The 21,496-nt window shown below is 36.7% G+C and overlaps 1 long non-coding RNA gene across 1 annotated transcript in view; it reads right to left on the bottom strand.

Moving 5' to 3' along the window:
- Positions 1-895: 895 nt before the first annotated feature.
- The window catches only part of LOC111721089, a 28,107-nt gene continuing 7,506 nt past the window's right edge, over positions 896-21,496 (bottom strand). Inside the window, exons 2-5 of the long non-coding RNA XR_004229490.1 lie at positions 10,745-10,867; positions 10,156-10,224; positions 2,825-3,026; positions 896-1,322 (exon numbers count right to left, since the gene is read on the bottom strand). This is a non-coding gene — a long non-coding RNA (uncharacterized LOC111721089). The remainder of the gene's footprint in view (positions 1,323-2,824; positions 3,027-10,155; positions 10,225-10,744; positions 10,868-21,496) is intronic.

The following is a 21,496-nucleotide window of genomic DNA, read 5'->3' as shown; positions in this document are numbered from 1 at the left end:
CTCTTCTTCAATTCTCCTATCACTGTCCCTGCTTATGGCCCACTTAGCTAGCTGGGGTCTTTTTGCTGGGGTCTCACTCCAATTACTAATGATGGTTGTCCTTTCATTTATAGAGGGAGTAGTTCTATTTAACTACTAACAATAGTTCCTTTGACAACTAACAGTCTGATTAGCTTTCTATGAAAGAATATGTACTTCAGAAGGATAATCACAAATAAGTTGTTCCTCTCACACATGGGAGACCTTCCAATTCTTCCACCATTAGCACTTTAGTCTCTCAGCTTAGCTCAATTCCTGTAGAGCATCTTGCAGTTTCAAGTCCAAATCTCTGTGGGACTTGAGTCTCAGGCACTCTGGCTGAGGGTCTGCCTGGTTGCAGCCTGATGCCCACATTTCTGGCTCAAAGGGATCCCCACTAGCACCTGGAATGGAGAAGGCAAACTGAAACAGAACAGAAACAGAGACATTCCCAGCCCATTTCTTAGAGTCTGGGGACAAGAGACACAGCGGTTGGAAATCCTTTCCCACTTGAATTCAGTTCATGGAGCTTATACTGAGAGTGAACTGTGAGCCAGAAGGAACTTGCAGGATATTAAAAAAAAAAAAAGACTTGATTTTACTAGTTTTGGAGATGCAGCCTTTTCCTATTATGCAACCAACCAAAGAAAGCTAAACTCACCGACATTGTCAGGGGGAACAGGGAAGCACAGTGGCTCCATATTAGGTCATCTGAGAATGACCACACAATATATCCATAGATACATACACATTACATATAGTATATATAATGATTATATATATATATATATATATATATGCTATAGTATATTATATGTAGTATTTATTATATATACTATATTCTTCTATATATAACATAGCATTATCCATTCGTACATGCATGCATACATACTAACATTCAATGGTTGTGTTGAGGATGACATAATTCCGCAGCATTTGGGAGTGGGCCAGGATAGTCCAGCCTGCTGATAATTATGGAATCTGCCAGTGGAGTTGACAAGAGACTCTTAGATAACTGGTGCTACACTTGGCTTTTGCCAATTGCTGCAACAGGCAAAGGCTGGTAGTGCCATAGATGATGGTGGTCAATTTAATTCAATTCAACAAAACATTTATTGATTTTTCTCCAGGAACTGGGTTATTCTGCTTCCTGTCCTCCTTCACTTAACAACAAAAGAGAATAAATACAATAGGAACAAAAATAATCTTGCCATGTACTTTACACTTCATATCGGTCACATTGGTATAGCAGCCTTCTGGAGCCACAAATTCTTCCCCATCCAGAAGGCTGCAGCAGTCCTTGTCTTGATCACCATCAAGAAAAAAAAAAAAAGAGACCAAGATGTTAGATTAATGTCTTTTGTGTTCTCACTCAATGCAAGAACCAATCAAAAATTTTTACTGCACAGCAAGCAGATAAGAAATAGTTGCATGATAAAAAGATTTCAATCAGGGGCAGGGTCCTTCTCTTCTACATCATCATATATTTCCAGAAACAGGTTAACTAGACTGGTCCCCAATTAACTAATTTTCTCTTACAAACTCCAAAATTTTAAATCCATATGCCTTCGATGGTTTTGTTCTCCCTTAATTGCCAGTCTCATTGCTTGCATTTAAGTAAGTAGAAGTAGCTAGGTGACAGAGTGGCTAGCAGTCAAGAAGAGCGGAGTTCAAGTCCTACTTTAGACACTTATTCACTGTGTGATCCTGGGCAAATTAATATCCATGTACCTCAATATTCTCACTTGTAAAATGGGGATAATGCATAGCATCTATATTACAGGAGGATCAAATGTGTTAATATTTGTTCTTAACACAGTGTCTGACATATAATAAGTAAATGCTAGCTATTTATTATCATCATATTGAATGGTCATCCAGATTTTAATATATTATTAAATGACAAAGAGTCTTAGTGTGTTTTGACACATATACTGAGACAACACTTAAAATTATATGATTTTAAGAAGTTTTAAAAATTGTCTCTATCTTAGAATACATATTCCTTGAAGGTAGGGACTGCTTAAATTTCATTTTTGAATCATGAGCATTTAGAATAGTGCCTGGTACATAATAGGTGTCTGATGAATTTTTATTGATTGATTTTATCTTATTTATTAACTTTTTGTTAGGGGAAACATGAAACAATGAGAGCTTTCCAAAATTATAATCGATTTTCTTAGAAAGTATTAGGTTTCATTTCAATGAAGAGAATATTGTAGAGAACATTGCTGTTCATAGAAATGAGACTAGATAGCCAAATCCATGATTCTGTAAGAGAAAGGGAATTTTTTTTGTATGTCCCCTCTTTTAAGACTTAGAAGAAAATTCCCTTTTATTATTATTAACATGACAAATATTAACAAACACAAACATTTCCTTATATAAGTAGGAACAAAAAAGGAGAGTTTTATATGAAATTGTGAATCTTAGGGAGGGGGTGAGACATGTCCTGAGGTAACTAGGTGATTTTCCTAACCCCTATATTCACTGATAGGTCTGATTCTCAAAGGGTAGATAATAAGTTTCCTATCAAAGTCTAGAAGTAATCCTGAGCACTTGGGAGTTGTTTTTTCAGTGTAATAGCTCATGAGCCCCCACTGCTGTGCTTCCTGCCAAGGTCACCAGTTATTATTGATTAGTTAACCAGCTTCACTTAAACTTTAGAAAGGAATAGTTACTGTGATGGTCTAATTGGCATAAAATATCCCTCTAAAAGTCTTCAACAAATTCTCTTATTGTACAGATTTCAAGGGAAAATGGGCTTAAGTTTAGAGAAATCCTCTGTGGGGAAAGGGTAACTCACAAATCCTGGAAGTCCTTTTGCTCTTGTATGGTGCAGTTTTTTTTTTTCTTCTAGGCTCTTTGTAGAACTTTGAATCTGCTTCTTGTCTGTCTTTGGCTCCCAATGCAGACAATGATATCAGCTGTTCCGAGACACTGCTAGGATGCCAAAGGGAAGATAAGAAGTCTAAAATCTTCCAAATATGCAAAGTTCACAAGATTCTCTATTCAAGAGGGAGGAAGAAAGGAAATTAACTTCAAGGTTCTACTTCACCCCCACTTCTTAACTTCCCCAAATCAATTAATTTTCAGAGGTTTAGTTGGAACACCCCCTCTTTTCCACCAAATCAAAACCTCTGGTTCCAAATAGCACCATGATTTTATCAAGGAGATGGAGGTTGGGATGTGACCAAGTTTCTCCCTGGCTTCCTTTAAGTTCCCACTTCTATAGAATCCTTTCCTAAACCCTCTTAATTTTAAGGCTTTGCCTCTTTTAATTATTTCTTATCCTATATATAGCTCGCTCTGTTTTTGTTTGCATTGTTGTCTCCCCCATGAGATTGTAGATTAGATTTTGTAGATTTTCTTAGCCTCTTTTTGTATCCCCAGTGCTTAGCACTTATGGGTACTCCCCAGTAGGAGATTTTCTGGGCATCCCTCAATACCATCTTGGGATGCAAGGATGGCCTTTGTGTCACAATCAGTCCCATCCCTGTGCTAATAGGTCTTTGGATGGAACTTCTTACCACGTCCTCCCTGCAAAGGTCACCCAACTCCCCCAGTGTCGAAAGAGAGAATACTGAACCAAGGTAGCGGCCCCCATCCAATTAGTACTTACTAAATATTCCTAACAGTCCTAATCTCAGTGATTCAGCGTCACCCTCTCCTTAATCACCTCCTACTCCAAAAATTTTCTGCTTCTAGCTTAATAGAATAGCTTTCTTAATAGAAGCTTCCTAGCTTCTATTCCCCAGTCTATTTTCTTTTCTGGCATCCCATTCCATAGTGACCTCTAGAACTTCCCACCTGATAATTAACAAACTTTCCTTCGGCTTCCTCTCATCTTTTTATGCTTGCTGTTTACTTTGCTCCTGGAAACCTGGCTCTCTCTGCAAGACACTGTATTCCTGGCCACTCTCCCCAGTGCTAGTTGCTCCTTCTAATTTGTCCTCTAAAACACTGTAGGAGAAGGAAGAGTTGGAATATTCCTTGCTACCCACTGTTACTTACAGACCTTCCCTCTGCCACTATTACTTAGCCAACTTCTCCATTTTTGGAGGCATTCTCTATCCATCTTTGACCATCAGGGTGTCTGCACTAGCTAAGCTATGTGGTCTTTTTATTTGGGATTTTGAGGGAATTCTGGAATATAAATGACCCTCTGGATTAGTCTTTCTGTAAAGCTACACTGAGTTCTAACATTATTATGAAACAAGGGTTATTAACCTTTTATGTATCATGGATCCTTTTGGCAGTCTAGTGAAACTTATGGATCCCTTCTCAGAATGTTTTGGAATACATAAAATAAAATCCATAGGATCGTTAGGAAGATCAATTATATTGAAATACAATGATCAAAATACTAAAGAAAATAAGATCAGAGTGCCCAGATTGAAAAAGCTGTGGAGAAGATTCTCCCTGGGTGCCCTCATCCACTTAATCATTTTTTCTTCCCCCCCACCTTTTTTTTTTTGCTGAAAGATCTTTATTTCAGTAGCAGTTTAATTGGATTACCCTAAAAAAAAAAAAAAGTAACAGGGCAGCTTAGGTGTAGCAGTGGAGAGAATGTCAGGCCTGGAAGACTCCTGTGTGTTCAAATCTAGACACTTACTAGCTGTGTGATCCTGGGCAAGTCCCATTTGCCTCAATTTACTCATCTGTAAAAATGAGCCGGAGAAAGAGATGGCAAATTACACTGATAGCTTTGCCAATAAAACCCCAAGAGAGGTCACAAGGAATCTGACACAGAGAAAAAAACAATTAAACATCAAAACAAAAAAGGGTAATACAATAGACTGAACATTCCATTCTATTCCAGGTTCAATTGCACAGGCAGCAAAAGCCCCATTCAATCTAGCATCTGGTTTGGGGCAGCAGCGGCTTTTCCAGGCAGGTCTCAGTCCCCGGAGGTCTGGGTTGTGGCACCCTGGGAATTCAGCATCTGGTCATGAGCATTCCAAATCCCAGTAAAACAAAAGCTGGGCACAAACCATTAACTCGGCTCATTGTTCTCACCGAGTTCTGAGGACAGAGGTAGTTTTCAGTGATTCTCATGGCTGACACTGACTGTACACTAGGGTTCAGACACTAAGGCTTCAGGATCACTGAGTGCTGCTTGCTCATTAGCTCTCAGAGCCCATGTTCTTCCCTGGGAGGGGTTTCTGCCACTGGGCAAATTGGAAAGAAGCTTTTTTGGTTGGGGTTAGGGGTTAATTTCCCTGCTGCTATAATGCTTCTATATAATCTACCTTTTCTTCTTGACTATTATGCATTGTAGGTGTCTAAACCATCATTCATTCAAACTTTCTTCTTCTTTGTTCATGTTTTCTATAACAGTGAACAACATGTTCCTGGCATGAAAATTGATTCCAACAATGCACACTAATAATACCAATATAGATCCTTGCAGTATCTAAAAGATCCCCCAATAATATGATTTTTCTTCATAAGATGGAAAACAGTTCACTCATCCATTTTTAGTATGGCTACTTCCACCCAGTCTTGGATTGCCATATTTACAAAGTTTGCCTCTTACAGAGTGTGCAAATTTATGTTCAAGTCCTTTAAATGTGTCTTGTGCCATTCCTTCTGTAAAGAAAGCTCAATGGAAAGATGTGAATAAATTTCATAATAATGTAATGTTGCATGGCTACCTTTATATGCTTTAAAAATTATTGACGATCTGTCAAAGAGATTTTGTTTATATGGGTTGTATCTGTTGGTATTTTTTAAAGCAGAGGTCTTGATGCTATTTTGTAAATAGTTTTGATCTCTCAGATCACCCTCCCCCCGGAAAGAGTCTTGAAGACTCTACAGAGTTCTTGGGATACACTTTGAGAATACTGTTAGTGTTTGGAAAAGGGGTAGGTGAAGTATCATAGCAGGTTTTGGAGGTTTGGTTGTTCCTTCTAGAGCAACAGGATGGCGTGATTAGATGCTGATTAAGTACTAACTCAGAGTTACAGTGCTGTTGGAACAAGGTATCATTGAATAATATTTTTGAATAATAGTATTTTGAATAATAGTATTTTGAATTGAATAATAGTATTTTGGTTACTGTGATGATGATGCTGCAAATATCTGATTAGATAAATTCTAAGACAGGTAGTCTTTACATGAGAAAAAAAGAGTACCTGGAGGGCATGAGTGGACTCAGAGCCAGAGTGTGCCCATGTGCCAGATTACTGAAGGTAGACAGTTCCCCAAGAGGAATTACCAAAGTATTCTAAGCAATTTCAGCATCATTGGAATATGTGAAGCAAGTCTCTGAAAGTGACTTCTTTGGGGGGAGGGAGAGGGAATCAGAACTCATTAAAACAACTTTGATACACTAAAAGTAAGAAGAAAATGGAAAACTCACTCTGGTATCTTTGCAAAAAAGCAAAACCCCAAATGGAGTCACAATTGAACAATGTATATATTTATGTATATAATTAGTCCTTGAATTCTAACCAGATCCATTGGTGCAATCTATGTACATTCCATTATAATAAACCAGGAGATTTTGGGTTCAAAGACAGTCTCTGAAAATAATTTTCTGTGTCTTTGGACATGTCATGTGACCACTTTCCTTATCTGTCATAGGAAAGGATTTGGACTCCATCTTATGGTCCCATTCAAACTTTCATAATGACCTTTCATATACTTAAATGTTTAAGAGTCAAACACTTCAATGTTTGTTAAATTAAATTGTCTTGAGTCATGAAAAGTCCAGAAGTGTCATTAAAAAAGTATTGCCTTAGAGGCAGCTGGGTGATGCAGTGGATAAAGCACCAGCCCTGAAGTCAGGAGGACCTGAGTTCAAATCTGACCTCAGACACTTAACACTTCCTGGCTGTGATCCTGGACAAGTCACTTAACCCCAATTGCCTCAGGAAAAAAAACAAAAAACAAAAAATTGCTTTGAACTAAAGCCAATACTCTAGATATGATCTGACCCTAGTCTTAGTTGCTATGACCCTCTTTATGCAACTTAAGATTGTATTAGCTTTCTTGGCTGTGATATCATACTGTTAATTCATTGAAATTGCAATTCATTATTCTCCTCAGATCTTTTCCAAATGGACTATTATAATCTAGTCAGACCTCTCCTATCTTGTGCCTATGAAAATCATCTTTTGAAGTCAGATTGCATTTATCCCAATCAAATTGAATGTTAATAGATTCAGCTTAATGTCCTAATATAAAATTCTTTAAGAATATTGACACTCTCATTGAGTGTCTTTTGAAAATTTGGTAAATATGCCAGCTATGCCTTGATCCAAGGCATTGATAAAAAGAATTAAAGTGAGATAGCTTCAAAGTACCTAGGGCACTCCACTAGAGAGTTCCATATTTACTTATTTAGATATTTTGAGATATCTTGCCTTATCAATGATGGTGGTGGTTAAGGTAGTATTCCTTTTTTTTGTTTTTTTCTATTTTTAATCATTTTGTCACATGTAAAAAGGGGATAGGAAATTTGACATTGTGACAAAATTGTAACTTGATCTATGTTTACTTTTTTTTTAACCATAGCTTTGTATTTTTCAAAATACATGCAAAGATAGTTTTCAACATTCACCCTTTCAAAACCTTGTGTTCCATGTTTTTTTCCCTCCCTCCCCTTCTCCCCTTTTCCCCTCTTTCTTAGCAAGTAATCCAATATAGATTAAACATATGCGGTTCTACTAAACATATTTCCACATTTATTATGCTGCACAAGAAAAATCAGATCTAAAAGAGAAAAAATGAGAGAAAAAAGCAAGCAAGCAAAAAACAACAGCAAAGGTGAAAATACTACATTGTGATCCACATTCAGTCCCTATAGTCCTCTCGCTGGATGCAGATGGCTCTTTCCATCACGTCTATTAGAATTGACCTGAATCTTGTTGAAAAGAGTCAAATCCAGGTGATATTCCTTTTAAAGGTATAGGTAACAACTTATCTCCATTGTCTCCTTTTTTTGTGATTCTTACCCTTCTGTGGATCCTCCACAGGATATCCACCCAGTGTTGTATAAAACTTTCTTTAGCTCTCTTAACATTGAGTGAGTAGCAATGCAATGTATTGGTTGTCTTTTGATCTCCTCATTTTCATTACATACCTTATCTTCTTCCTTTTCAGCTTATTAATATCTCTTGTGATTTACTTTCTACTTTATATTCTTCTCTTGAACAATCCTCCACTGTTAAAATGTTATAGCTTACTCCTGTTCACCATATGCCTCTTTATTGTTTTTCCAGTGGGGCCCTACTTTAATTCCTGGAAATTTTTGATATTCCTTGACCTATAGCCTCCAGGAATTCTCCTGGAGATGACTAATATTTAAAAATGGATCTTAGTTTTAGAAAGAAATTCAGGGTCACTATATGCATTATACAATTTCCAAAAGCAACACAAACCAGTCTCCTATTCAAATTTAGACCTAATTTGTTGTTTTTGCAGTATCTATTTAAAATATATGCAGTTATTGATCAGCTCAATAGGCTCTCTATGCAGCTACCTGTGATAGTTGAGAAAATAATCATTCTTCATAATTTGGATTTACTGAGGAGATATGCTGAACTCTCTTTTGAATGATTACAGATCTCATTTAGGAGATTTCACAAAGTCCTATGGCTGGATGCAATTAGTAGGATGTCATCTACAAACGGGAGCAGATGCTCCTCACCACCCATAGGGACTCCTATTTGGATACTGTGCTGGCCCTTGTCCAAGACAATGGCAAACATCTTTGATGAGCATATGTCTCCCTGTTTTATGCCTTACTTGATATTAATAACCAGACAATCAGTGAACAAATTTATTTCTAGTACTAAAACTTTCAAAGAATCTTATAAGGTTTTTACATATGCATGGAAAACAAAGATTGGTAACCTTTGAAGTTATGTTTTGCTCTGATGAATCAGGTTGGTTTTTTTTTTTTAATAGTAACTGAACAGTAATTATGGTTTCAGTCATGTCCATCTCTTCATGACCCAATGAACCAAAGAATACTAGACCCTTCTATCTTCCATTTTCTCTCAAAGTCTGTCTAATTTCATATTTATTGCTTGTCCATTGCTTGCGCTCCATTTCATCCTCTGCTGTCCTTTTTCCCTTTGCTTTCAATCTTTTTCAACATCAAGATTTTTTCTAATAAGTCCCATCTTCTCATTATGGTCAAATCATTTATATTTTAATATTTGACCTTTAACAAATAGTAATGGCACATTTTAATATTTTCTGTCATTCTTCCAATTTTCTGATCTTAAAACTGTATTTTGTTGTAGAATATTATTTGTCAGTCTGTCTCTTTCCTTCTGATATTTTGATCAAGGATGCCCTTGATACATAGAAATTATTCTCAAAAAAAATTTTATAGAGGTTGGAAACTAGGTATGATAGCTATTGATATAATTTTAATTGCTTTTTAAAAAATTAATAAGGCTTATAATTTTTATTCCTATTCCCCCACTCAAAGCATTTGAAATTTCCCCCTCTTTTAGATATCTTATAAAATGACAGGATCATAGATTTATGAATGGAAAAGATCTTAGAGTTTATCAATTTCTAGTTTTCTCTTTTACAAAAGGGAAAATAAGCAGAGTAAGTTAAGTGACTTGCCTATATCTTACAGTTAATTAATTATCTGGCATGGGTATTTGAACTATATCTTCTCTGGAACTGATATCTTCTCTATACTTAGTTTATAGTTTACTTTCTCAAAAAATGAAACTGGTGATGTTAAAGTCCCAAAACAATGACTTTGTGCAATTAATGGAGAACATTGTGTATTATAGAAATGTCAGTAGGTCTTTCATATTTTACCTGTTGTCTTCCTTCAAATGTCATCCTTAAATAGTCTTTGGGTAATTAGGCTTACTTGGGACTCTGTCTTTTTCATTAAATGTTTCTCACTGTTTTCATACAATTCACCATCTACTTCCAAAGGATCTTATAAATGAATTTATATTCTAACTCAATAGTAACGCAACAGCAACACCTTGCCTGTCTTTTATTTCCTTATTTGACCAAGAGATAAACTATTTGCTTGCCAAGGAAGTCCCTAGGTTCTTATGGTCATGTTTCTATAATAACTGATTTATATGGTAAAAGTTCCTTAGAAGAGAGTGGTGGTCTGTATTGACAGCTGTTCTTTTATCTACTTACCTTTAAAACAGTATATTGGTGGAGATCTATGTCTGCTGGATAGGAATTCTCCAATGTTTACCTGAGTCTCTAAAAAAACATGAAACAGTGATTGAAACATTATCTTCTATGCAGCTCAATACCTGGCACATCATATGCACTATATACAGTTACCCCTTCCACATTGCAACTTTCCCCACTGAGATTTCGATATACTGTAGGTCAGCATTAGAAATTAAGTGGGGATTGGGGGGAAGTTTTGCAGAAGTCATAAATGACATGCAAAAACCAGCAAATAACTCAAAACCTATGACCAAATATTTAATCCAGATTTTACTATATAAATACCCCATAAAAGAAAAAAAATCAGATTTCTTTTCTGGTACAAAGTGGGGGGGGCAAAATTTTAACAAGGATTTTCCAGATTTCAGGGTCATCATTCCCTTAACCCCTGTAATGCGGAGGGGATAACTATAAATGTTAATTATTGTTGTTGTTGTTGTTGTTATACTGAAGGAAGGAAAAGGAAAATTCTCATGAGAGAAGCAAGATTTCAGAGAAAAGAACTGGAATGAGGAAAATAGACTGGGGGTGAGGAAAATGGAGTTACCTTTTCCCTACTCTTAGCAGGGCTCACTTGTAACTGGAGGTATCACTGCCACAGCTATTACCACAATCTTTATTTTTATCACTGCAAACAAACTGGCAGTGAAGAGGAACAGTAGCTGTGAACCTATATGGAACAGAGCAAAAAGATTGGTCATTCATCCTACTGAAAATACAGTAGGTAAATCTGCAATCCTTTGAGAGAGAGAGAGAGAGAGAGAAAGAAATGAGCTAGTTTACCAACTGCTGTTTATTCAATGTGTTTAGCTTTCTATTTCATGATTTCTCTGATATAAAGTAAATGATTGAATTTCCATTCTGTGTATATTTTTGAGCAATGATAGTAGACAGGGATACAACAGGTAGCAAAATGTGTCAGGAGGAAGGTAGACTTGTATAATTTTACTTGGTCTTTCCCAATGTGAGAACTCAGAATCACACATGTAAGCAAACTATTGACTCACATTTTGTTACCATCCCAAAAGCAGAAAAAGAAAATGCACATGTGGATCAGTACTAGGAAAAAACGAGTTTAGGAGTATTCGAGGGAAATATCATGAGAGTTGGGAGTTAACCTCTCTGAGGTGATTACCTCAAGCATTTCTACTTGACCAACATTTCTTGCTAAAGGAGGCTTGAAAGAAGAACTCTTCCCTAAAGAAGGAGAGGTAAAAGTATGTCGACAGAAAATGCACAAAGGAAAGCCAGAGGAAAGAGGTATAGAAAAAAAGGCACTTTTTTTTCTTTTCTTTTTTTTAGGCATACATATTTATAAAATTATCTTGCTGCACAAGAAAAATCAGATCAAAAAGAAAAAATGAGAAAAAATAAAAGTCAAGCAAATCAAAACAAAAAGAGTGAAAATGGTATGTTGTCATCCACCCTCAGTTCCTACAATCCTCTTTCTGGGTATAGATGGCTCTCATCATCACAAGATCATTGGAACTGGCCTGAACCATTTCATTGTTAGAGTCATGTCCCTCAAAATTAATTCTCATAGAATCTTGCTATTGCCGTGTAAAATGTTCTCCTAGTTCTATTTAATTCACTTAGCACTAGTTCATATAAGTCTCTCCAAGCCTCTCTGTTGATGGTTTCTTACAGAACAATAATATTCCATAACATTCATACACCATAACTTATTCAGCCATTCTCCAACTGATGGGAATCCATTCAGTTTCCAGTTTCTGGCCACTACAAAAAGGACTGCTCCAAACATTTTTGCATATATGGGTCCTTTTCCCTCCTTTAAGATCTCTTTGGGATGTAAGCCCAGTAGAAACAGCACTGGATCAAAGGGTATGCACAGTTTGATAACTTTTTGAACTTAGTTCCAAATTGCTCTCCAGAATGGTTGGATCTGAACTGTGTTTTGCCAGCAATGAATCAGTGTTCCAGCTTTCCCACATTTCTTCCAACATTCATCATTATCGTTTCCTTTCATCTTAGCCAATCTGAGAGATGTGCAGTGGTACCTCAGAGTTGTCTTAATTCCCATTTCTCTAATCAATAGTGATTTGGAGCACCTTTTCATATGACTAAAAATGGTTTTAATTTCTTCATCTGAAAATTATCTGTTCATATCTTTTGACCATTTATCAATTGGAGAATGGCTTAAATTCTTATAAATTTGAGTCAATTCTCTATATATTTTAGAAATAAGGCCTTTATCAGAACCCTTGAATGTGAAAATGTTTTCCTACTTTATTTTTTTCCTTTAAATTTTGTCTGCATTTGTTTTGTTTATATAAGAACTTTTCAACTTAATATAATCAAAATTATATATTTTGTGTTCAATAATGATCTCCATTTCTTTGGTCACAAATTCCTTCCTTCTCCACAGATCTGAGAGGTAAACTGTTCTATGTGAAGGACAATTCTAATTTGCTTATAATATCATTCTTTATGTCTAGATCATGAACCCATTTCGATCTTATCTTGGTGTACGGTGTTAGGTATGGGTCAATCCCTAGTTTCTGTCATTCTAGTTTCCAATTTTCCCAGCAGTTTTTGTCAAATGGTGAATTCTTATCTTGAAAACTGGGGTCTTTGGGTTTGTCAAACACTAGATTACTATAGTCATTGACTATTTTGTCCTGTGAACCTAATCTATTCCACTGATCAACTTCTCTATTTCTTAGCCAGTACCAAATGATTTTGATGACTGCTGCTTTATAATATAGTTTTAGATCTGGCACATCTAGGCCACCTTCATTTGCATTTTTTCATTAATTGAGGGACACTTTTCATGTACTTTTCAGCAATACAATATTTCATACACAAACACGACCTTTTTTTAAGTCAACAGCTTATTTAAATAAGTTATGCTGAAGTGCTTCATTGTTCACTATATTCAATTCTCAGTTTTTATTCTTTAATTTAGCATTAACTTTATCTTTGTTCTAACAAGTCAATTATTTCATTATATTTAAATAATTGATTTAAAATAATTCCCAGATCAGTAACCAAATGTTTTCTCTTTTTTAGGATTTTTGTAGTATCATTTAGTACTCTCCATGCTTAGTACCTTCTAATTCTCTTCAAGAAAGTATTTCTATTATATAGATATGAGACTTCTGTGTAGAATAAGTCTTTGGTCTTACTTGTTTCTTAGTCCTGAACCATGAAGTATAAGATCATAGAGTTAGAGCTGGAAGAAATCTTTGATGCTAACATTTTCATTTTACAAATGAGGAACCTAAGGCCATGGACCAGTAAATAACTTGGCTTGGATTTTACAACTATTAAGTGTCTGAGATGGGATTTGAATCCAGGTCTTTCTAATTTCAAGTCCAGCTTGGCTATTCACTGTGTCATGATTTCCAAAATCTTTTTCATCATCTTCACTTAAGCCCACACTTTTATTAAAGTAACATTTTACTGAAGTATCGGTTGGCTTAATTTGGTGGATCTTACAGAATCTTTCACTAAATTTCTCTACCTCCTTGCCCTCTGCAAAAGATGCTGGTCAAAAAAGGTAATTTTCTTCATCATGGTCTATCTGTAAAATGAGTACCAGTTGACTCAGTTTCCAATGAAGCTTCTTATTTTTGGACACACAATAAAACCAGCCCCACCTCCTCTATTTTCCTCTTCAAGGAGACAGTATGGTCCAGAGGAAACATACAGAATTTGGAGGTAGAAGACATGGCTTCATCTATTGATTCTTCCACTTAGTACCTATAAGAATTTAGGCAAATCTCAGTATCCCTAAAATTTAATTTTCTCATCTGTAAAGTGTGTGTGTGTGTGTGTGTGTGTGTGTGTGTGTGTGTGTGTGTGTTCAGGATGCATTTGAGCTAAATGACATCTAAAGTTTCTTCTTCTTGTAAGTCCATCATCTCTTTGGAGGAGAATTGATGAAGCCCTTACCTCTTAGCTATAACTTCCTTTTGTCTTCTAGTTCCATTTATAATGAGAACTTCAATCTTGAAGTGACTCATTTCCTTCAGTACCATAGCTTCCTCTTGGTCACTGGAGAAGGATCTCATCTTTAGTGTACCAGAATCTAAAATCATGTTTATAACTGACCTAAAATCTTTGTGACTTATTCTCAGTTAAGCTGTCCTGGGACTCTGTGATGACTGCTTCCTTTTCTGGGTGTTTACCAACCATGTCTTTGATAATACTTTCTTAAATTTTGCCTAGAATTGAAGTCAAGTTCACTGGCCTATAATTTATACATTAAATTTTCTTCCCTTTTTTTTTTTAAAAAAAAGCCCAGGTTATTTGGCATTTTCAATTCTTGCGACACTTCTCCCAGTTTCAATGCTCTTTCAGAGATCACCAACCTTTGCTTAGCTATCCCATAAGTTTCTTTTTTTAATTAAAGTTTTTTATTTTTCAAAACATGTGCATGGACAATTCTTCAACATTAGCCCTTGCAAAACTTTGTGTTTCAATTTTCCCCCCTTTTCCCCCACACCCTTGCCTAGATGGCACAGAGTCCAATATATGTTAAATTATCTCATCGGTTTCTTTAACGAACTGGGATGCAGTTTATCTAGTCCTGATAACTTGAGTTTATCAAATATAGGTAGATGATTGGGGGGGGGGGGTGTTGTTCTTTGTTTCTGTTTTGTTTTGCTATTTTCTCATTTAGCTTGGATTTCAGCTCCCAAATAGACATTTTTATTTTATCTTTTCCAATCCAGTGGTCATTCTCATCAGCAAAGTAAACAGAGAAAAAAATGAATTGAGTTGTTTTGCCTTCTCTTGCTTGTTCTGTAAGCGAGGCAGGAAAAGGGTTACAAGTCAGCTCTGAGGGTGACCCTGAAAGAAGAATGGAACTACAGGAGACAAGTGGGAGGTAGGTCAACATTTTTTTATGTGCATACTTGAGCTTGGTCATCCCTCTACCCCAGGAGCTTTTATTGATCTAGCAATTCTCCCCCAACCACCAAGAAAGATTTCGTATCCATGTTATGCTGTCCATGGGATCGGTCACTACCTGCCAATCCTGCCAATCACTTTTTAATTGCCACCTTGCTGCTTGCTACAACTGTTTTCAGCTCCAGTATGAGTCAGTTGTGGCAAAAAATGAACTAGGAGAAATCTTAAAAAATTGTAGTGGCTTCATGGGGACCTAGAATGGCATGGGATTTGATTGAAGGAATTTAATAAAAGTCAGCTGTTGCTGTGACACCCCTCAGCCACGATGAGATTAAATAGAATGGGGCTTCAAACCTTAGAGTTTTCCTGTTTTATTTGAGTATTTGGTGATCTGATCTTAATTATTTCATTAGTAAATGTTAATTTTAATTTGTTTATTTATAACCTTTTTTCTAAATATATTTTATCTATATCCTAGCAAGCTATATCTTGTACCAAAGAGAGGGGAAAATAAGATAAATTAACCATTATTAAACATAATAGTCTATATAATATTGTACATTCATTGTTTCTTGCCTTTGCAAAAACTTAAAGGCAATTAAATCTTTTCGTCTCTTGATAAGGCCAAACTTAATCATTAGAATTATACAGTATTTAGGTTTTTCCTCCATGTACAATGTAGTTATGGATACATTGTTTTCTTTGTTCTGCTTATTTTGTTTTACAACAGTTTATATAAATCTTCCTCTGCTTCTCGGAATTCTTCACATTTATGATTTCTTATAGTTCACTCATATTCCATTACCAGAATGTACCACCATTTGTTTAGTCCTTTCCCAGTTGATAAACATCTAGATCATGATGAATTTGAGCCTAGGCAATTCATTCCATAGGTCCAGATGTCCATCTTTTCGATGAGACAGGGAGATCCCTCAGTTAAATGTCCTCTGGAAAAGCCTTTGATTCTCATCTATTGAATATCTTCTAATGTAGCCAGTGGACTGATGATTAGAGGGTAGGGCTGCCTTCTAGTGGCCACAATACACACTAAATTCTTAGCTGATTAATCAATTAATTAATTGATAGCTTGTTCCTTTGTCACTGAAAACAGGAGGATGCGCTAGGGCATAATTCCATCCTTACCAAGGGGCAGCTAGGTAGTGCAGTGGATAGAGCACCAGCCCAGAAATCAGGAGGACCTGAATTCAAATCTGCTCTCAGATACTTGACACTTTCCTAGCTGTGTAACCCTGGACAAGTCACTTAACCCAATTGCCTTAGTAAAAATAATAATAATAATAACAATAATTCCATCCTTACTACCATGGGCCTTAGTACACAGATCATCAAATGTTATACATTGTCATAATCCCTTCCACTACATTGGTTCTTCCTTTTCTCAAATATACTTTTTAAAAACCCTTCTAATAACTTTTGTTGTTGTTGTCCTTAACTTTCCTTGATAGTTGAAATATATATACTCTTTATGGGATTGGAAAAAAATATTCAGAAGATTCTAAAAATATCCTACTTAGATATTTATTAAGTATGTATGACCCTAGAAAAGTCACTAAAAGTCTCTGAATCCCAGTTTTCTCATTTATAAAATGGTATCATAATCACCTTTGCTGCATAGAGAGAGTGGTCTATAAATGTTTGGCAAATCCTCAAGGGCTATATACATGTGAGCTAATATACCCATTATTTGCAGTTTTAAGGCTCCTAACAATATTCTTACAGGACTGTGCTATACCTGTCCTTCTGTTGTTATCCTTACTCCACCAGGAACTCTCGATACGTCAACTTTTTTTTTTTGGCCAAATCTGAACTACCCAGATAAAACCTAAATTCCTGCAAGAGTTGCAATTTCAGAGATATATGGGGGGGGGGGGTGGTGAGAGAGAGAGAGACAGAGAGAGACAGAGAGACAGAGAAACAGAGACAAAGACAGAGACAGAGAGAGAGAGAAACAGACACAGAGACAGAGAGAAAGAGAGACATACAGGGAAACAGACAAACAAAGGCAGAGAGAGACAGAAAAAGACAGAGACACAGAGAGACACAGAGAAAGACAGAAACAAAGACAGAGAGAAACAGAGACACAGAGAGAAATGGAGGAGAGAGAGAGAGAGAGAGAGAGAGAGAGAGAGAGAGAGAGAGAGGAAATGAGAGAGGGAGGGAGAGAGGGAGAGAGAGAGAGAGAGAGAGAGAGAGAGAGAGAAAGAGAGAGAGAGAGAGAGAGAGAGAGAGAGAGAGAGAGAGAGAGAGAGAGAGAGAGAGAGAGAGAGAGAGAGAAGAGAGAGAGAGAGAGAGAGAGAAGAGAGAGAGAGAGAGAGAGAGAGAGATTCAGAGACAGAGACAGATACAGAAAGACAGAGAGCAGGAGAGACAGAGACAGAGAAACAGAGAGACACAGAGACACAGAGAGAAAGAAAGACAGAGAAACAGAGACAAAGACAACAAAGACAGAGGGAAACAGAAAAAGACAGAGACAGAGACACACAGAGAAAGACAGAAACAGAGAGACAGAGACAAAGAGAGATGGAGGAGAGAGAAACAGAGACAGAGACAGACAGAGAGACAGAGGAGAGACAGAAAAAGCATAGAGAGAGGGAGACAGAGACAGAGAGTAAGTCAGAGAGACAGAGAAAGAGACAGAGAGCAGACAGATAGATAAAGAGAAAGACAGACAGACACACAAACACACAGACACACACATATCCCATATGAACGTGCTCATCCTGGTCTCTCTAGGAGGCTGTATGAGAGAAGCAATATTGCCGAAGCAGGTGCTACGGACTGACTGAGACACTAGAGAATTGTGTATGAAGACATCCGATTAGGAAAGGTTAGACAGTTTTATATGTTGGCTGCAGAAGTGAGGGCCAGGAGCACAGGATGGCACTCATAGGATTAAAGGCTTAGAGCTGGAAATTTGCTTGGAGCAGCTCTGTCTGTGGGCAGCTTTTAAGGCAGTTACCCTTGTCTTGGAACAGGACCAGGACTAAGGTCCTTTTTTTTCCGAGCACTAAATTAATTTAATAGCTACATTGCTTTAGCAAGAAAATGGGAACTGGAGACAAAGAAACAAGTCAAAGAGTCCCTGGGTTCCCAAAACTCCTGACTCTATTATCAGACACAATGCAGCAGGCGTTTACTTTGTAGTTTGCACTTCCCCCAGTTGTCTCTTCTCATCTCTGCCATTACTGCTAGAGGGTGTAATAGTAAAACTGTTGGACCTGGAATAAGGAATACCTGAGTTCAAATTCCACCTTAGATTTTGACCAGATTGTTTTAATGATTAATCATATTGGCCAAATTAACCTTTTGAACTAGATTTTTTCTTCTATAAAATGGGGATATTGATAGCACTTAACTCACATGGATATGTGAAGATCAAATAGGTAAAGCAATTTGCAAATTTTAAAATGCTATATAAGTTTGCTACTTTTAAAGGTGCTGGTAATATAGAACATTTAACAATAAGCTTTAACCACAATAGCTTTGCATTTTGTTACTGTTTAATCATTTAGTTGTATCTGACTCTGTGATCCCTATGGAGTTTTCTTGGCAAAACCACTGAGATGGTTTGCCATTTCCTTTTTTACTGAATTACAGCAAATGGATGTTGTGACTTGCTCAGGTCACACTGCTAGTAAATGTCCGAAGCTGAATTGAAGTCAGACCTTTCTCTCTCTGGGTCCAGCATGTTATCCACTGAACAACCTGGTTGCCTCCAGCTTGGCATTAGTAAAACCCAAATTAATGAGTAACTTGAAGGGGATTTGAGTGAAGGATTTTTATACTTCCTTACTGTATATCCTATATTCCCTTTAAATATACAAGCCATGTCTTTAAGTTTTTATTAACTGCATACTAAGTATCAAGCACTGTGCTAAACTCAAGTGGTACACAAAGAAAGGCAAAAATTAATCCCTATTTTCAAGGTAATCTTAGTTTAATGGAGAAAATATGTAAGAAAATAATGAACAAATTATATATGTGTGTGTATATATGTATTTATACACATACAAACACTTGCATATATACATATAAAATTAAGAGTATTCTCAGAAGAAAGGCATGAGAATAAAGGAGAACTGGGAAAAATTTCTCACAAAAGATAGGACGTTAGCTCAGACTTGAAGGAAAGCAGGGAAGCCTAAAGCTGGAGATGAGGGGGAATAGAGCTATAGGGCACAACAAGAGGGATAACCAGTGAAAACCTCCTAAATCAGAAAGTGGAGCTTTTTATGAAAGGAAAAGCAAGGAGGTTAGTGTTCCTGGACCACAGAAGGGAGGAGGAGTAAGGAGCAAGACTAGAAAGAATGGGGCTGGATAATGAAGAGCTTTCAAAGCTGAACAGTATTTTATATTTGATTCTGGAGATAATAAGGAACCATTGGAGTTGGCTGAATGGGGATGGGATGACATAGTCAGACTTGTGCTTTAGAAGATCAATTTGACAGCTTAGAGAAGGATGGAGTAGAGTGGGGAGACATTTGAGGCAGGAATCCCAACCTATGAACAAAATATTGAGAGTGGGAAAAGAAGGGCAAATCCAGTTGGAGAAAGCATGAGTCATGTCCATCCCACTTTCCCTACTCTTATACAAGGGAAGTCCTTTCCTTATGACATCTCTAATGTCATACGAATCCAAGACATGCTTCTCTAACCCCTTTCTGCTACCTCCCCCTGCCACTTCCTCACAAAAGAAAGGTTAAATAGCTCCCAGAAGGTTCAAGAAAGGGTTATTGAAAACAGTAGGGCCTTCTTTTGCTTTCTGAGTTCAGCATTTCTGGTAAATCTCTGATCCAGTATCTAGTGGTTAACCACTGATACAGGAAATGACATTTAACGTTTTTATCACTCAGCCAGAAATGGAAGAACAAGGCAAGTCTGTGTTTAAAGAGGATGGATGGTTGCCCAATCACCTTCATCTAAAAGGTACACAAGCTCTTTCTTCTGTTTGCTTCTAAGGAGAGGAGATTGACAATCTCCCACTCCCCATCCCACCCCCTCACCACCAAATCAACCCATTTCACTCAGGGCATAAAGGTAGGAATTTCAGAAACCTTTGTCTTTTAAAATGGAAAACTGAATATCATGTCACATAATATTAGACTTTGTTTTGCCCCTCCTTAATGTACTTATCCTCAAATATCATGTAATATTGTTATCTGTGTTTTTCTCCCTCGCTGCAAGCTTGATGCAGGGGTGTGCTGGAGAGGGCTCTCATCTACCAGTGGTTAAACTTTCAGGGTCAACATTTATCTCTCATAAATAAGCAAATTCTACAAAACATGCCTTGATTTATTATTTTGTTGACTATCGGCTTAAGAAAGTGTTAATAATACACATTAAACTTTAAAGAATGTGTACACACATCTCTCCCTCATTTGGTTAAACATTTTCCAGCACACTTTTGTATTGCTCTATAAATGTTGCTTGGACTCAGAAGGAATGATATCAAACTGGAAAATAATAACAATAATAATAATGATGGTGATGATATCATGATGATAACAAATGGTATTTACATATTGATTTTAACATTTGCAAAGTGCTTTAAATTGTGAGCCTCACAATACCCCTCAGCAGATACCTTCTTATTCTGTGTTGAATTGGATTCAGGCTTATACTCTGGAAATTTAGGTTCAAAATAACATAATGAGATACTCAGAGACCATTCACCAGATTTATTTCATCACATCAGGAGAAGAATATTCAACAAGGGTGAGCATTGAAGATACCTCAAGTTGATTGAGCTAAAAGGAGCCCCCTTGTCTAAGTTGTCCATAGTAGTCAGTCAAGCATCAAAGCTCCTGTAAGTTTTGTGGCTGCTTTGTTTTCAGGTGAGTGGGAAATGATATTGAGAGGCTGAGTCAGTCAAGTCTGGAAAATGGTTGCAATATTTTTTGAAGAAAAATGGGGAAGCATGGGTCTGGGGTATTGCTTTTGCCATACTTCATACCTTGGTAGTGAAGTCCTAAAGGTTGTCTGAAGGACTTTAATTTAAATGACATTAAGACTATTATAGGTCAGTTTTAACTTTGGATATTCAAGAAGTCTGCTAGAGGTAGCACTAAAAGAAGAAAATAAAAAGCAAAAGCAGAATATAATATAATAATAAAAAACAGAAAACAATCTAATAGCTCCCTGAAGGAGGGACTAAAGAGAAATAAAAAACAGAAATCCCAGGCTTCCCTCCTATTCTCTTTGGAATAATTGAGTCCTTCATCTAGACCCAGGTGGAGAACTTCTGGCCTCAAGGCCTTGTAAGGCCTTTCAAATCATTTGGTCCCGTCCTGCCAAGGCAACCACAGGCAATCATGAGCTGAAAGCTAAGCACATCTACCTCCCACTATTTGAGTTTTTAAGTTGATAATTTTGTATGGCCCATGAAAGATTTATGAATATCCAT

The sequence above is a fragment of the Sarcophilus harrisii genome, chromosome 5 (assembly GCF_902635505.1).
Source record: "Sarcophilus harrisii chromosome 5, mSarHar1.11, whole genome shotgun sequence".
Classification (NCBI taxonomy): domain Eukaryota; kingdom Metazoa; phylum Chordata; class Mammalia; order Dasyuromorphia; family Dasyuridae; genus Sarcophilus; species Sarcophilus harrisii.
Note: the sequence above shows the minus strand (reverse complement) of the source record. Positions and strands in the feature narration are given on the sequence as shown.